The sequence below is a fragment of the Aquarana catesbeiana genome, linkage group LG04, assembly GCF_042186555.1.
Source record: "Aquarana catesbeiana isolate 2022-GZ linkage group LG04, ASM4218655v1, whole genome shotgun sequence".
NCBI lineage: Eukaryota > Metazoa > Chordata > Amphibia > Anura > Ranidae > Aquarana > Aquarana catesbeiana.
Window position 1 is genome coordinate 506,512,524 of NC_133327.1, and position 17,522 is coordinate 506,530,045.

Consider the following 17,522-nt stretch of genomic DNA (forward strand, 5'->3'; position numbering starts at 1 on the left):
GCTCGCAAAAAAAAACTTGTAGGTTTAGCTGAACACTGTGAGCAGGACGCACCACACTAACTTGTAGTTTTAGCTGAACACTGTGAGCAGGACGCACTGCACTAACTGTAAATAGTCTAGCTGCCTGACTGTGGTACTAATAGGATCAAAAGAACACCAGCAATTTTCTTCAGGTAGCTGTAAATACTGTAACAAGACAAGCCTGCCTGTCAGTAAGAAGATAACAGGAACGGATCTAGCTAAACTGAATACAGTGTGTGTATATATATATATATATATATATATATATATATATATATATATATACAACACCTGGGATGCATATATATATATATATACACAATACACTGTAAGTGCAGCTAACTCACTGATTGTCCTGCCTAATCTATCTAACTCAAATGAAATGACACTGTCTCTCTGTCTATCTATCTCTCTTTCAACGCCGCAACACACACTACACAGGGCCGCCATGCAGGCGGCCTTATATAGTGTGGGGCGTGTTCTAAGCCCCCTGAGCCATAATTGGCCAAAGCCACCCTGGCTTTGGCCAATTAGAGCTCTCTCTATCGACGGCGCTGTGATTGGCCAAGCATGCGGGTCATAGTGCATGCTTGGCCAATCATCAGCCAGCAATGTACTGCAATGCCGCAGTGAATTATGGGCCGTGACGCGCCACACGAATTTGGCGCGAACGGCCCATAAAGTTTGGAATTCGGCGAACGACCGAACAGACAATGTTCGAGTCGAACATGGGTTCGACTCGAACACGAAGCTCATCCCTAATGCTGAGCAGTATAATAATACAAAAACAAAATCATTGCTTGATTTGTTGATGCCATTGTTGATACGTATTTACTTAAAGGGAGTATCTAGGGTCATCTTATTCTAAAGGGGCTTCCAGATTCTGGTTCAGTTGTCGTGATCCACATAGGGATAAGGCGCCTTGCAGAGGGAAGTGCCTTATGCCGCATACACACAACCGGACTTTACGGCATACTTTGTCCTGCAGACTTTTCGACAGACTTTACGGCAGACTTTCTGACTGAACGGACTTGCCTACACACGATCAATCAAAGTACGATGGATTCGTACGTGATGACGTACGACCGGACTAAAGCAAAGGAAGTTCATAGCCAGTAGCCAATAGCCGCCCTAGCATCGGTTTTTGTCCGTCGGACTAGCATACAGACGAGCGGACTTTTCAAGCGGACTCGAGTCCGTCAAAAAGATTTGAAACATGTTTCATTTCTAGGTCCATCAAAAAAAGTCCGCTGGAGCCCACACACGATTGAATTGTTCGACGGACTCTGGTTCACTGGACCAAGTATGCCATAAAGTCCGGTCATGTGTACGCGGAATTAGCCATCCTCCTTTTCAAGGTACCCTCCCAGTGCTGATGGCATTTAGCAGGGAGCAACAAGCATGCAGCCCCCTTTCTACCAGGTCAACGAGGGTCTTTAATGAATCTTTCTTTTTCCTTTCTTTCAATATTTCAATAGAGGCCTGGCTTGGAGAAAAAAAACTGACACCCACCCTTAATAATAAAAAAAGAACCCTATCCTGGCATGAAGCCTGGCTAGCCATGTAAGGTGGGCAGTGAGTGTGCATCCAAGCCCCACTAACTAGGAACCTTGTCCCCATGTTGATCGTCCAATGATGTTGACCCTCCACCACAACAACTTGCTTTTACAATGATGCTGCCCTACCACTACTGCCATTGCAAATGACAGGTGTATATAGCTGTTCGTGACCATATGAGGTCAATGATGTTAGGCCAGATGTTGGTGCTCTTGTTTACATTCCAGCAGAACCAGGCATTTGCTATGTCTTTTAGTGGTGGCATTGCTACAGCTGCTAATGGACAGATTCCTAGTTGATGTTTATTTTGCCAAACTGCGGACAGGCTAGTTTTAGGAACTAAAATTCAGCCTAAGCTTAAATCCCCATGCCTCTCTTGTCTTTTATTTATTTTACTTTATTTACAGCATACAAGAAAAAATAGCTTTACAAGAAAAAATATTAATGTTTAACAAAATATTTAGGTTCAGTATTTTTTTTTTTTTGTCACAGCACAGATTTTTTTTTCAAATAGAGGTTTAGAATGTTGTTTGTTTATCTTTATCTAAAACTCATTTTTTTCTTAGTTTAAATTGCACCATTTGTCTAATAATAGTTTTGGTTTTAGCTAATACACAATATTTTAAACCTGTACATTCAAAGCAATTTATACATAATTGTAAAATCAATTTAACTGAAGCATGGCTACACCGTGTTATTTATGCATGGCAATTCTCCAACATGGTAGTGTGTTTTGCCTTGTAGAAAACCTGAAATATAAATTGTAGGCAGAGGAATAAAAGTGAAGCCTTTAAATGTAGAGCTTGTATTCCTAAACAATAGGATACAAATGAACATTCTAATCCATGTTTTATTTCCAATAGAGAAAAAGAAATAACTGTTTTAATATTAGCCTTGTGTTTTTCATTGGTTCCAGTGGAGTCGCTTTAAAGACAAACCATCAATCTATTTAATAAAATAAGCTATAAAACTATATTTTGCTGTATTAAGGTAACAGAACTTTGTCAAAAAGAAGGTAATGAAAATGTTCTGTTTCTTCCATGGTCATTGTAATTAACACTAATGTCAGGATTATCAAAAATGATCCATTTCCCCAAAATGCTGCTCCTTGAAAGAGCTCCGCCGCTGGGATCTCTGCCACTGCCAAGACAGCGCCAGAAGCAACCAACCAACAGCTAAGTACCCACCACCCCAGCGAGGTGACCTGCAAGTGGAAAGAAAGGGCACAGCCGCAGAAAGCCTCTGGCCGTGGAATACCGTAAAATGGTACTGGCCATGGATCACAACAAAATGGCGCCGGCCTCGGCACTCAGAGACCACAAGAAAATGTTTGGCACTGGGTTCCCCTTAAAATCCATACCAGACCTGGAGGACCTAGTATGGATTTTGGGGGGGGACCCCCATGTCATTTTTTTTCTTTTTAATTTTGGCATGGAGTTCCCTTAATATCCATACCGGACCCGAAGGGACTGGTATGGACTGGGGGACCACACGCTGTTTTGTTCAATGGTTTTCCATCTAAATTACTGGGAGCCGACAATACATTACAGCTGTGGGCAATTTTTAATTACATTTTCTCCTTTAGAAACGTAATTTTGCTGCGGGACTGTAATAAACATCGGAAAGATGCCCTATTTTACAGGTAGACTAAGGGGACCCCCAGGCATGATATTTATAGGAATATTTAACTTTTATTTTTTCACTTTAAGCATTATTAAAATCCCTGCTCCTGAAAACTGCCATTTAAAAACTTTTTTTGCACTGATACATGTTCCCTGGGGCAGTACCCGGGTCCCCATACACTTTTTATGGCAATAACTTGCATACAAGCCTTTAAAATGAGCACTTTTGATTTTTTATGTTCGTGTCCCATAGACTTTAATAGTGTTTGCACAAATCTTTTGCTTGTTCGCATGTTCTGGTGCGAACCGGGGGGTGTTTGGCTCATCCCTAGTGGCTATCACTGTAGTAGCATTGATTACTTCAGCTTCTCCAGTTGCCTATAAGGTATAAGATATGCATGCTTACATTGCACCCACTGTAAGTATGAAATACAGATAATTCCTGGAGTTCAGCTATAATTGCACAAAGCTTATAGTTACGCTCTATCCTTAAAAACAAATGTATAATTCACCAGGAAGAATGTGTTATTTAAAAAGAAAACTAATAATTAAATAATACGAAGAGCTTTGGTGATTAGTACCCGGAAATTGACAATGAAACCTTAGCATTCAGCAGATAAGTAGAAAAGGGAAATGAAGAGCTCTGTTCTGGGACCAATCCTGTTTAATTTATGCATAAACGATCTGGAGGATGGGATACACAGCTCAATCTCAGTATTTGCGGACGATACAACGTTAAGCAGGGTAATAACTTCTACGCAGGATGTGGAAACCTTACAAGAAGACCTAAAGAGATGAATGCAGTGGGAAACTACAAATGAGGTTTAATGTTGAAAAATGTAAAGTAATGCATTTGGGTGCCAAAAATATTAATGCAATTTACTCGCTAGGGGGGAGAACCTCAGGGAGAATCTAGGATGGAAAAGGACCTGGGGGTCCTAGTAGATGGCAGGCTCAACAATGGCATGCAATGCCAAGCTGCTGCAAGCAAAGACAAAAGAATATTGGCCAGCATTAAAAAAGGGATTAATTCCAGAGATAAAACTATAATTCTCTGACTATACAAGACTCTGGTCTGGTCGCACCTGGAGTATGCCATCCAGTTCCGGGCACCACATTACTATAGTTTACCTAGCTTTACTTAGCTTTACACTTCATTATTTTTGACCTTATGTATTTTTTTTAAACAGCTAGATTTATTGAAATCACGTACAGGAAAGTACATGACATAAAAGATTGGAAAAAGCTATAAATTGAGCATGAGTATGTACATTGTCCATTAGTTATATGCAGATGGTTGACACAAGGTACAGAGTTAATAACAAGTGATGTAAGGATATTCAAAATGAGATTTAAACATATAAAACAATATAGAATTAAAAAACTTTAATAAAGACAGTAGAGAACTGCATTTATCGCAGGTACCGCTGTTCGTGTTTATTGCAGTTACCACAGTGTTAGGATACCATAGAGTTGGCATCGTTATTCACGGACTATAGTTTCGCTCAGAAATAATTAGGTGACCCTCATCTTTTTATACCGATCTGAAAGGGAGAAAATATACCAGGGTTGCCAGGTTTTATGAAATTTGGACAATCTATCATCTGTCATGGTTAGTGTTTGTTCCATCTCATAGACTCTTTACACTTCCCCTAACCAGTCTTTTATGGAGGGTGATGAGGTTTCTTTCCAATGCCTTGGGATTAAGATTTTAGCCACATTTAAGAAGTGTCTTAACAGGTTTTGTTTGTATTGTTTGGCAGTGTATGAGGAGATGTTAAATAGACAACAGGCGGGGGTAAGCTTCAGTTTGGTATCTGTAATAGTGTAAATGAGATTACATACTTGGTTCCAGAAATTGGTTATTCGTGAACAATACCACCAAATGTGAAGCATAGTGCCTTTGCCCTGTATGCATCTCCAACGTAGATCCAATGTGTACCAACGAGTTAAGATTTTATAGGAGATTTCTTGCATTTTTGTGCTAATGGAGCATTTGTGTGCTGAAGAGCAAGCTTTTGTCCATTGTGCTTCTATAAAAGTTGTCTAGCTCTGTTTCCCTGAGAATTTTAAAAAAGGCTGGGGTTTCATTGTGTTCCGTCTGAAGCCATAAGTATGTCAGAGAGGCGGTTTTACGCATTTCAGAACCCTTAAGACATATCTCTTCTAGTTGCATTAAGGGATTGGTGAATTGAGCTTTCTGCTTTGCTTAAAAAAGTAATCGTGGAGTTGGAAATATGTCCAATATGGGAGGTTTGCATTTCTGAAAAGTTCTTGTAGTTCACTTTTGGATTTAATAACACTATTTTGTAAGCAGTGTAAAATTAGGAGGGGGTACCCTTGTTTGTTTGGGGAATCGCCTTTGTTTTCCAACCTGGAAGGAAGTCAGTTTTGGATAAGTGATATAGTTTAATAATTTTGTTAAAGGCTTCTGATCCAAGTGGTAGATCTGTGTATAATCGTTATAACTTAACCCAATCTTTATTTTCATCATGGCAGTTCCAGTCAATAATTTGTGTTATTAAAGTAGCGCAATACAGGCATACCCCACTTTTGGGTATACAATGAGACCAGAGCATGTATGTTAAATGAAAATGTACTTAAAGTGAAACAATACCTTTTTCACTATTCAATGCATGTACTGCATTGCAATAGTCATTTACAGGCATAACTGATATGAATAATGCATTGATAACTAAAATAAACACAATATTAAAGGAAAAATTTAATCTTATTCTATCTGATTGTTGTCGTAAGGCCAGAGATGCTTAGAGAATTTATTCTAGTAGGAAGGATGAAGGCATACATGTATCTTCTGTTTCACAAGTCAAGTCTTCAAAGACAAGACACTTTCTTGCTGGCGTATTGGGTGTACTACAAGTAGCAATAAGAGTAGGAGCAGGACATGGTGATGTCAGAGCTGGAAATGGACTGTCAGTTGATGATGATCTGAGATCAAAATGACTGTCAGTCAATGTTGATGATCTACGTGCTGATGGACTTTTAGAAAAGTAAGTGTTTATGGAGGTTTGAAGTGTAGGTCATTCATAAGCACCTGAAATTTTAGCATTGACTTTGGAACTCTGCATCCTTAGCTGCCTCACCTTTCTTAGCCTTCAGGTCATTGATTAGGCTTAAGGCTTTACTTTGTATAATTGCCAGGTTGACAGGAACATAGTGTGTAATCTGATTTTCTATCCAAAGTAACAATGTTATTCCTTTTTCTAACTGTTGTTGTGTTAATGGGTGTAGCACTCTTAATTTCTGCATGATTTTTTTCTGTTTTTCCTTGTCAAAAGAAGTTTATTGAGTATACAATATTATAAAGATACATAAAGTAAGTTTACACGATCTATAAAGTAAGCTCATTGTTTTACAGTAGGGTTTATATAGGTAAATATCATGAAATTTCAAATATTAAACATTGGGTTCACGTAAACCTAAATTAAAGATATATATCATTTCCTTAGTTACTTTTGTAGGTATTTAAATGATTTATACCTACTATACATATTGTTTACAGGTAGAGTGTATATAGGTCAAATAAATTCTGATTATGAGCTTTAATCGTAAGGTGGAGAAAAGGAAAGAGAAAGAAGAAAAAGGGTAGAAAGGTAGAGGTATGGTCCACAAGGTTGTCCCGCTCGTCAGTTTATTATTCTTTTTATTATTCTCTTTGAAGCCTTAGAATGGGTGTCTCTGTAAGTCATTTAATCTGTTACCATGGCAACAGGACAGAGTCATTGAAGTTTGACAGGAACTGTTGTTTTATCCAAGGATGCCAAAGTTTTTCAAATTTTGGAATTAGATTTTGATCGATGGCTACCATCTTAGCATGGGACATTGTATTATTCATTCTGTGAATTGTTTCTGCTAGTACCAATGTAGGAGATTTCCATGCCTTGGCCACTGTTTGTTTTGCAGCCGTTATTAGTTGAATCATAAGTTTGAATTGAGAGAGTGTTAACCATTCCGGTTTTAGATTAAGTAAAGTTATATATGGATCTGGTTGTATTATTTTTTTAAATATTTTAGATGCAATCACGAAGACTTCCTTCCAGAAGGTTTGGATTACTGGGCACGTCCACCATATGTGTAAATGTGTGCCTATTTCTGGGCATCCTCGAAAACAAAGAGCTGAGGTATTAGGTGAATATTTTGCCACTCTAGCGGGTACAAGGTACCAGCGAGTTAGGACTTTATAATTTGTCTCCAGTGCTAAGATGTTGGGTGAAGATGACTTAGATGTGAGCCATATGTTAGACCAGTCCGTGTCTTCTAAAGTTCGTCCCAGGTCCTCCTCCCACCTTTGAACGTAAGAGGGTCTATTAAGATTTGGTACTCCATATAATTGATTATAAAGTGATGAAATTGTACCTTTAGCAAATGGATCTTTTGTACAGATTGATTCAAAAATGGATAATTGGGATAATGGTGTATCCCCCTTTAGGAATGGTGTATAGAAATTTTTGATTTGGAGATATCTAAATATCTCAGAGTTTGGTAGATCATATTTTTCTCTAAGCGATGGGAATGAAAGGAATGATTTAGATGCTATGAAGTCATTTAGTGTCTGAATGCCTGATGTTGTCCAAGCTTTAAAAGAATTTGGGTAGATCCATGCTGGATAAAAGGCCGGATTTCTGATAAAAGAAAGGAGAGGATTGTGTGGAGATTGTAACTGATATTTGGTTTTTAGTTTATCCCAGAGAGATAAGAAGTGTTTAGTTATGGGATTATGAATTTTAAAGCGGTCTTTAGGATCAAGCCATAATAAGTTTGATATTAATAGAGGGTCATTTTCTGAAGCCTCTATAAATACCCATAATGGGATTTCCTGTTTTGCATGGTATTTGGACAGACTGGCCAAATGTACTGCTCTGTAGTAGTTAGTAAAATTAGGGTATCCCAGGCCTCCTTTATTTTTGGGAAGATGTAGTGTGTGTATAGGTATACGTGGTTTAGAAGAGCCCCATATAAACGAAGTTGCTCTTTTTTGTACTATTCTCAAAAAATAGGAAGGAATTGGAATAGGGAGGACTCTGAATAGATAAAGCAATTTGGGTAGAATAGTCATTTTGATTGCATTAATCTTCCCTATCCAGGATAAAGGAAGTTGCGACCATTGTTTTATTAGATTTGTGATCTGTTTTAATACAGGAGGATAATTGGTTGAGAATAAGTCAGAATGAGATGCTGTTAAATGAATTCCAAGATATGGGATTGATTTTTCTGCCCATGTGAATGGGAGTGCAGCCCTAGCCGGGATCAATTCCATGTTTGTGAGTGAAATATTAAGCACTAGGCATTTCTTAGGATTAATCATAAGGCCGGATAGGGCTGCAAATCCATCAAGAGCTGGTATTAAGTTAGGATCAGAGACCTGTGGTGATGATAGAAAAAGTAATATATCGTCTGCAAATATACATAATTTATGTGTAATACCTCCTACTTCAATGCCAGTTATTATTATTTATTATTATTATTATACAGGATTTATATAGCGCTGACAGTTTACGCAGCGTTATAGTTTGGTTTGTTCTGATGTATTGGGCCATGGGTTCGAGTATAAGGGCAAATAATATGGGAGATAATGGGCAACCCTGTCGGGTACCTCTTTCGATATTAAAGGCATCAGATTTGTATCCAGCATATTTTATATAGGCTTTGGGTTTATTATATAATGCTTTGATCCATGTTAAAAAGTGGGGTCCAAAACCCCATTTTTGTAATGAATATTGCATATATTGCCAGGATACTGTGTCAAATGCCCTCTTAATATCGAGAGATAGAAAACATAAAGGGATTTTCCGTTTTTTAGCGATATGTGCCAATAACACTGCCCTGCGTATATTATCGCCTGCCTGTCTATTTGGCATGAAGCCTACTTGATCTCTATGTATTAATTTTCCTATAATGCTATTGAGGCGTTTTGCTATTATTTTTGCTAATAATTTAATATCGAGGTTTAACAGAGAGATAGGCCGATAATTCACACAGGAAGTATCATCAGAAAGGGGTTTTGGGATCATACAAACAATTGCCATTAGTGTTTCTTGCCGAAAAGAATGTCCATCTAGAAGTTTGTTAAAAGTTTCAGTGAGAATGGGAGAGAGTATTTCTGAGAATGTTTTATAGTATAAGGCCGAGTAGCCGTCTGGGCCTGGTCTTTTGTTAAGTTTTAGGTCTTTTATGGCGTTAGCAACTTCATCTATAGTTATAGGCTCATCCAAACTGCTTTTTTGATTCTGAGATAACACAGGTAAGGTTATTTTTGAGAAGAAGGATTCAGCCTCTGTAGGATTAAATTCATTGTTTGTCTTGTATAAAGTTGCGAGATGTGAGTCAAATTTATGGACTATTTTAACCACTTAACAACCGGCCCATAGCCGAATGATGGCTGCAGGGCGGTTGCTTAACTCTGGGAGGACGTCATATGACGTCCTCTCAGAATTCCCCTCTCGCGCGCCCCCTAGGGCGCGCACCCGAACACATCCGTGACCGCCGGATCCGGAGGACCCGGCGCATCACGATCCCGGTAAATGGCCGCTGATCGCGGCCGTTTACCATGTGATCGCGCCGTCAAATGACGGCGCGATCACATGTAAACAGATCGGCGGCGTCTGATGACGCCGGTTCCTCTCCTCCCCTCCTGTGTACCGATCGGTACACTGTGAGCGGAGAGGGGGATGGATGGATGGCTGCAGCGCTGTGGGCTGGAAGTGTAGTGCCCACAGCGCTGCACAGTGACATCCAGCCATCCATCCATCCATGCTCAGCCATCCCCACTACTCTGCAATGCTGTGCAATACTCTGCTATGCCCCACATTACTCTGCAATACCCCCACATTACTCTGAAATACCCCCACAGTACACTGCAATACCCCCACAGTACTCTGCAATACCCCCACAGTACTCTGCAATACCCCGCAGTACTCTGCAATACCCCGCAATACTCTGCAATACCCCACAGTACTCTGCAATACCCCGCAGTACTCTGCAATACCCCGCAGTACTCTGCAATACCCCGCAATACTCCACAGTACTCTGCAATACCCCGCAGTACTCTGCAATACCCCGCAATACCCCACAGTACTCTGCAATACCCTGCAGTACTCTGCAATACCCCGCAATACTCTGCAATACTCTGCAATACCCCGCAGTACTCTGCAATACCCCGCAATACTCTGCAATACTCTGCAATACCCCGCAATACTCTGCAATACCCCGCAGTACTCTGCAATACCCCACAATACTCTGCATGTTGGGCCTCTGTATGTGGCCACGCTGTGTAAAAGTCTCACACATGTGGTATCGCCGTACTCGGGAGTAATAGCAGAATGTGTTTTGGGGTGTAATTTGTGGTATGCGTTTGTGGTGTGTAAGAAATAACCTGCTAATATGACAATTTTGTGAAAAAAAAAAAAGTAAAAAAAAAAACTTGATTTTTCAAAGAATTGTGGGAAAAAATGACAACTTCAAAAAACTCACCATGCATCTTTCTAAATACCTTGGAATGTCTTCTTTCCAAAAAGGGGTCATTTGGGGGGTATTTGTACTTTTCTGGCATGTTAGGGTCTCAAGAATTTAGATAGGCCGTCAGTACTTCAGGTGTGATCAATTTTCAGATATTCGCACCATAGCTTGTGGACGCTATAACTTTCACAAAGACCAAATAATATCCACCGATTTGGGTTATTTTTACGAAAGATATGTAGCGGTATAAATTTTGGCCAAAATATTTGAAGAAAAATTACTAATTTGCAAAATTTTATAACAGAAATGAAGAAAAATTTATTTTTTTACAGAATTTTCGGTCTTTTTTCTTTTATAGCGCAAAAAATAAAGAACCCAGCGGTGATTAAATACCACCAAAATAAAGCTCTATTTGTGTGAAAAAAAGGACAAAAATTTCATATAGATACAGTGTTGCATGACTGAGTAATTGTCATTCAAAATCTGAGAGCACCAAAAGCTGAAAATTGGTCTGGTTAGGAAGGGGGTTTAAGTGCCCAGTTGTCAAGTGGTTAACTGGATTACAAGTATAAACATTTTTTGATAATTTCAAACGTATTGGTTTGAAAGATTTGTTAGTTGAATTCAATGCCCGAGCCAAATATGTACCTGGTTTGTTTGTATTCATGTAGAAATTGTGTTTGGAGCGTTTGAGGGATTTATCAACTGACTCAGTGAGAAATAGATTGTATTCCAATCTAGATTTTTCCAGATGAGATTTTGTACTCTGAGATGGATTATCTTGGAATGATATGTAGGCTGCATTAAAACTGAGTTCTAGTTTTTTTGCTAGATTTTTGCGTTCCCGTTTAAATAGTGCCATTTGTCTTTGTATTGTACCACGCAAGACAGGCTTATGAGCTTCCCACAGTGTTATTGGGGAGATGTCTGTTGTATTATTAATTGATATGTATTCCTTTAAAGCTTGTTCAATGGCCATCTGATGTAGTGGGTGTTTGAGCATTATGTCCGGTAAGTACCACGTTGGGTCATGCGCTTTTGGTATGGCTGAGGCTATAGTAGTGCATACTGCATTATGGTCAGACCACGGAATCGGAATTATATCTGATGCAATAATTTCTGGTATCTTTCCTATTGTTAGAAAAATATGATCTATTCTGGTGAAGGTTTGATGAGGGTGCGAGAAATAAGTGAATTTCTTTTTCATTGGGTTACTTTCTCTCCACGAATCTACCAGGTTGTATTTGGAAAGAAGTTGAGAAAAAAGTAATCTAGAGGTTATTTTGGATGGTGTAAAAGGTGATTTATCTAGAAATGGGAGGAGGACCTGGTTCGAATCCCCACACATTATCACTGTTCCTATTTTGTGTGTATTAATCACTTGTAATATATGTGAGAGGAATGGTGTAGGTTGTTTGTTAGGAGCGTAGTAGGAAATCACCGTGATTGCTGTATCCATTATATAACCCATGAGTATCAAGTATCTACCTTCTGGGTCTTTAATTTCTGATGATAAGGTGAATGGTGTGGATCGGTGAAATGCAATTAGAGTTCCCCTTTGCTTGGTACAGGCAGAAGCCGTGTAAATTTGTTGATAAAAAGGAGAAATATATTTTGGAGTAGAATCTTTGGTGAAGTGTGTTTCTTGGAGGCATACTATGTGAGCCTTCTTGTTATGGAAAGTACGGAAGGCTTTGGTCCTTTTTTGAGGGACATTTATTCCCTGAACATTCAGGGAAAGTATATTCAGTGGTGCCATGGCAACAGATCAAATAGTTTTGACTTACTTTTTGTTATGCAGAGCTGACTGCGCAGATCAACCTGTGTGGACTGAAGAGATGAAAAGATAGAAAAGAAACCAGTGAATTCTGGAGTAAAGAGTAAACAAAAAACATATGAGATTAGATGATACATTGTATAAATTATTTTTTGCAAGTAATCACAATTTACCCGTGAAAGAGAATAAATATCTCTCTCAGGGGAATAAGTGCCTTCGTCACACTCCCACATAATATGGTTGGGAGAATAAGGAGGGCTAATGGGGGTACACGGATCTTCCGCTTACAGGAGAGGAGTGCTATGTCAAAAGACATCAAAATGATGTTTCATTAATTGGAGTGCAGAATATAGTTTTTGTTGAAATTATTTATTCCAGGGTGGTTGTATATGGTTAGTCTTGCCCTAGGCTAAATAATTCAGTTAGAAAGGTACTGTTAATAACTTTGGTATTGATGAAGATAGTTTGAATCATTTTGGGATTTTAGCCCTTTTAGAGTAAACAATTACATATTTTATTCATATGTAACTGTTTAGATATGTTAACTCATAAAATTGAGGTTGTATTGCTTCAGATTAGAATAAACAAAAACATAATTCTAGGAACTAGTTAGGTAATAATATATTTGTTTTAAGAAAAAAAAGAAAAAGCTTCCGTTACTTCTGGATTATTGAACATATTTGTCCTAAAAAGTAATAAATCTATTGTTATTACCTGATGATATATAACTGAACAAGAATTTCCTTATTTCACTTATATATTCTAAGGCTATATGAATCAGAAGCAATAAGAAATATAACTGGAATGTAACATGATCCCACACAGTGTGTGACTATCAGAATGCAGTTACATTCAGTTATAAATACAGTTTTTTTATAGAGAACCATCTCTTAGTATAATAAATGAAGAGATATCAGGAATTAGGATGTCAGTCCATTGAATCTTCTTGGTCCATGGATGATGTGGCATAACTGCCTCTTTTGTGAGAATGATGATTCCCATTTTGTTCTGGAATTTTCTGAGTGCTGCCTGAAGGTGAAGATGATGTCATTCTTCTGCGTGTGGGAGAGTTGCTGCTTGTGGGTTCTGTCAGATTTAATTTTAAAAGGGTTTGTTGTAGTTCATCTGCTGATCTGCTTCTGTAAATTGTACCTTGGTGGTTAAATCTGACTGAAAAGGGGAAGCCCCATTGATACATAATGTTGTGGCGTTGCAGTTCCATTAGTTGGGGTTTCATGGATCGTCTTTTAGTAATAGTAAGTTGGGATAGGTCAGCAAAAATTTGATAATTGTGTCCTTGAAAATTAAGTTCCTTTTTTTCTCTTGCAGCAATTAGTATTTGTTCTTTCATTCTGTAATAATGAAATTTTGTGATTATATCACGTAGGGGTCCATCTTTCTTTTTGGCTGTGAGGGTTCTGTGTACTCTGTCCAGTTCTAAACGTTCAATAGGGATATCTGGCTTTAGTTCTTGTAATAGAGCAGTAATAGTAGATTGCAGGTCTGTCACAGTTTCAGGTATTCCCCTTATGCGCAAGTTTGAACGTCTGGCTCTATTTTCGTAATCTTCGAGCTTAGTTTGAAGTATTAAATTCTCTTCTTTTAATTGTTCCAATTCTGTTATATTTACTTGGGTTGTAATTTCAATTTCATCCAATTTTATTTCTAAGGCTGCGGTGCGGTTTCCCAGCTCTCTTATTTCTTTGGTTAGGCTTTTTGTTATTTGGTCTGAGGTTTGTTTTAAAGCCTTATGAAGCATCTTTTCAAATTGTAATAATATTACTGGGGATTCTGAGGAGGCTTGTGGAGAAGTTTGTGAGAGGATTTGTTCTGTATCTGACTCAAATGGAGAGTCTTGCTGTGACATTTTCTGTCTGTGAGAGCGCCCTGATGCTGTATCTTGTGAGGTGACTGGAGCTGCTTCAGCTGCAGTGAGTGCCTGTGAGCTCTTTGTGAGGTGATTTTTATTTCTGCCACGGTTTCCTCCCAGTACCATATTTCCTGCCCAAACTTTCACAGTTTGTTCCCAGGGGCAAAAAGGTTCAAATGGATACATTTTGAGCCTGCAGGCTCCGCTTTGTCCTTCTCTTCTCTCCTCAGCGGTGTGGAGCTCTAACAATGCATGTCTGCTCCGCTAGGCTCCGCCCATCTCCCCCGCTTTTTTCTGTTTTTCATGACAGTGTTAACTGTAGTCCGAATGAAGCCTAGCCTTTGGCTTATTTCAGCTTGAGTTACACCTTCATCATACAATTTAATAATTTTAGCCTTCATATCCAAGGTGATAGATTTGTTTTTTTTGCATCTGCCATTATTAATGTACAATACACTACAAGATAGGTACCTGTATACCTGTAACTATCAAAAGAACAAATAGAAGTTCCTAAAATATGCACTGTAACTGTATTATCCCTAAATTAGCTTTAAATTCATAGACTTGTACATTAATTATTATTTTAGAGGGTTGCGGACTGTAGCGAGTACTTTTGTACTCTGCATAACGTTTATTCCCATCATCTATAGGCGCAATACCTGACTGCTCCTGTGGCCAACCCTTTGTATGCTACAGTACTGTACACTTTACAGCCATGGGTAACATCCAAGGTTTATACTATACAGTAATCCACTTACTTTTAGGCAGGTTTTTGGGTGGATGGACGGCAACCCTGGGCCGGCGTGCAGATAGCAACTCTGGGCTGGCTTGCAGATGGCAACTCCGAGTGGGAACTTTACCTCTTCACTTGCAGCCTCTTCACTGGTGGCAAATCCACATGGCAGCTCCACCTCTTCCAGGCCATACTGTTGCTTACGCGGTGTGGGAAAGTCCATACTTGCGAGGCACTTTATGTGCACTCACGAGTATGTCCTTACTCACGAGTGTACGTAAAGTGAGGTTATGTAAAACCATGATAAGGATTTAGAATACCAGGATTTGAGATCTTTTTCTATGTTGCATAACAATAGGATGAAGTTTTGTTTATAGAGGTCCTTAATTTTCAGAGTAATCTATATGCTTAGGTATTTGAGTGCAACATTTTCCCATTTAAAGGAGCAGTTTTGTTTTGTTTTATCTATAGCGTCTATCAGTAGGGATAGATTCAGGTCCTCCGATTTAGTGTAGCTGATTTTAAAATATAAGTATTTAGTATATTTAATGGAAATATAACTAACGTGGTTGAAAAGTTTGAATAAATTCGGAATAGAGATGTGTGGTTGTGATAGAAACGATCGTCTGCATAGGCAGCTATTTTGAATTTTTTTGCTTGCGATTGTGAACCCGTTTAGAGCGTCATTTTGGTTGACTAATCTAATAAGCGGTGTCTAGTCCCATTTTTTATATTGACCTTGTCGGATAGGGTGCCGTTTACTTTAATTTTTCCTACAAGGTCATGATATAATGTGGCGATCCAGCTTGGCATATTCTGTTTAAGTCCAATATGCGCACAGGTAGCAAACATATATTCCCAGGAAACACGGTCGAAGGCCTCCTCCTCATCTGTGGAGAGGAGAGGGTCTTTGTGATGTTTTCCCTGGCTTCCCTGCTTGGCATGAACCCTGCTTGCTCAGGGCCAATCATTTTGGATACTTGTGCACTCTGTGGGATCTTTATCTTTCTTTGGAATAACTGTTATATGAACAAGTAAAAACTAATCAGGGATGGTTTGTGATTTGCATAAGGAGTTTAAAGTGTGCAGTAATGGCTGTGAAATGATATCGGTGAAGAATTTTTCATGCCATATATATTTTCAGTTAATTTAGCATCTTTTAATGCTTTAGCTAAAAATGTACCACTTTTATCTCCTCCCTCGTAGTAAATGCGTTTTTTAAAGAACAAAGAGTGTTTATAGTTAGTGTTGAGGATGGATTGTAGAGTTTGCCTAGCCTCCAACAGTTTTTTTGCTGAGAGGGTGGAAAGAGACTGTTTGTGCTGAGTTTCTAGATTAGTTATCAAATTTGAGACCTCAGCTATTTTGCGATTGCTGTCTGTTTTTCTTTCTAACTCCCCATTTAATGAAGTCTCTGCGTACCATGCATTTGTGTGCCTCGCAAATTGTAAGGTTGGAGAGATCTTCTAAATTGTTAGTGTCAAAGTACGATTTAATAGTGTCCTTGATATTGTTAAAAATTTCAGGATTAAGCCTCCAGTTGAAAGTTTTTTCTACTTGTTCTACCAAGTTTACGTAAAGAGAGATTAGTGCATGGTCGGATAGAGATTGGAATCCTGCATCTACTAAGTTAGGGAGATCTCTCTGCAAGATGAAAAAATAATTAACGTGGGAGTATCTATTGTGTGGTGGTAACAGGTGAAATCTCTCCTGTCTGGATTTAGCGTTCAACATGTATCCACTAATAGTAGAGATTGAAGGAGTGTTTTGATCTTTTTCAAGACCTGGTAGGAGATGCATGTCTTCCCATTAGAGGTATCCTATAGAGAATTGAGGGGTATATTAAAGTCTCCTCCAAGGATTAAGTGTCCAGAGGTGAAACCTTTAAATTCATCAACAAGATGCTTGCAAAATGTAATATGAGCTGAGTTAGGAAAGTAGACATTGGCCAGTGTGATGGGTTTCTCATCCCATGTGCCTTTCAGGTATATGTATCTCCTCTCAGGGAATTGATCGGTTATGGATATATCCACTTCCCTGCTAATAAGAATAGACTCCTTTAGTCTTAGCTAGATTGTTAGTAGCAGGAAACATTTTAGTGAAGTATTTGCTGTGTAGGTTAGGAATATGACCCAATTTAAAGTGTGTTTCCTGTAGGAACACCACTCCTGGTTTTGTTAAGCTCATTTAGGAGCTGAGATCTTTTTGGAGGTGTATTTAAACCTCTGACATTGTGTGATATGAGTAGAGTTTTTTTACCTAGGGAAGAATGGTCCATTGTTCTATGAAGTAAGTTTAGTTTGTGATACGAAAAACGAACAATAATGGTATTAAGATTCAAAAAGCTAAAATAGTGTAAACAACCTTTGATATTGAACTGAAAAGTATAACCAAAGGTTAAATGGTTCTGTAGAGATATATTAGAATGTTTAACACTGCTTGACCAGAGTACTTGTTTATACTCTA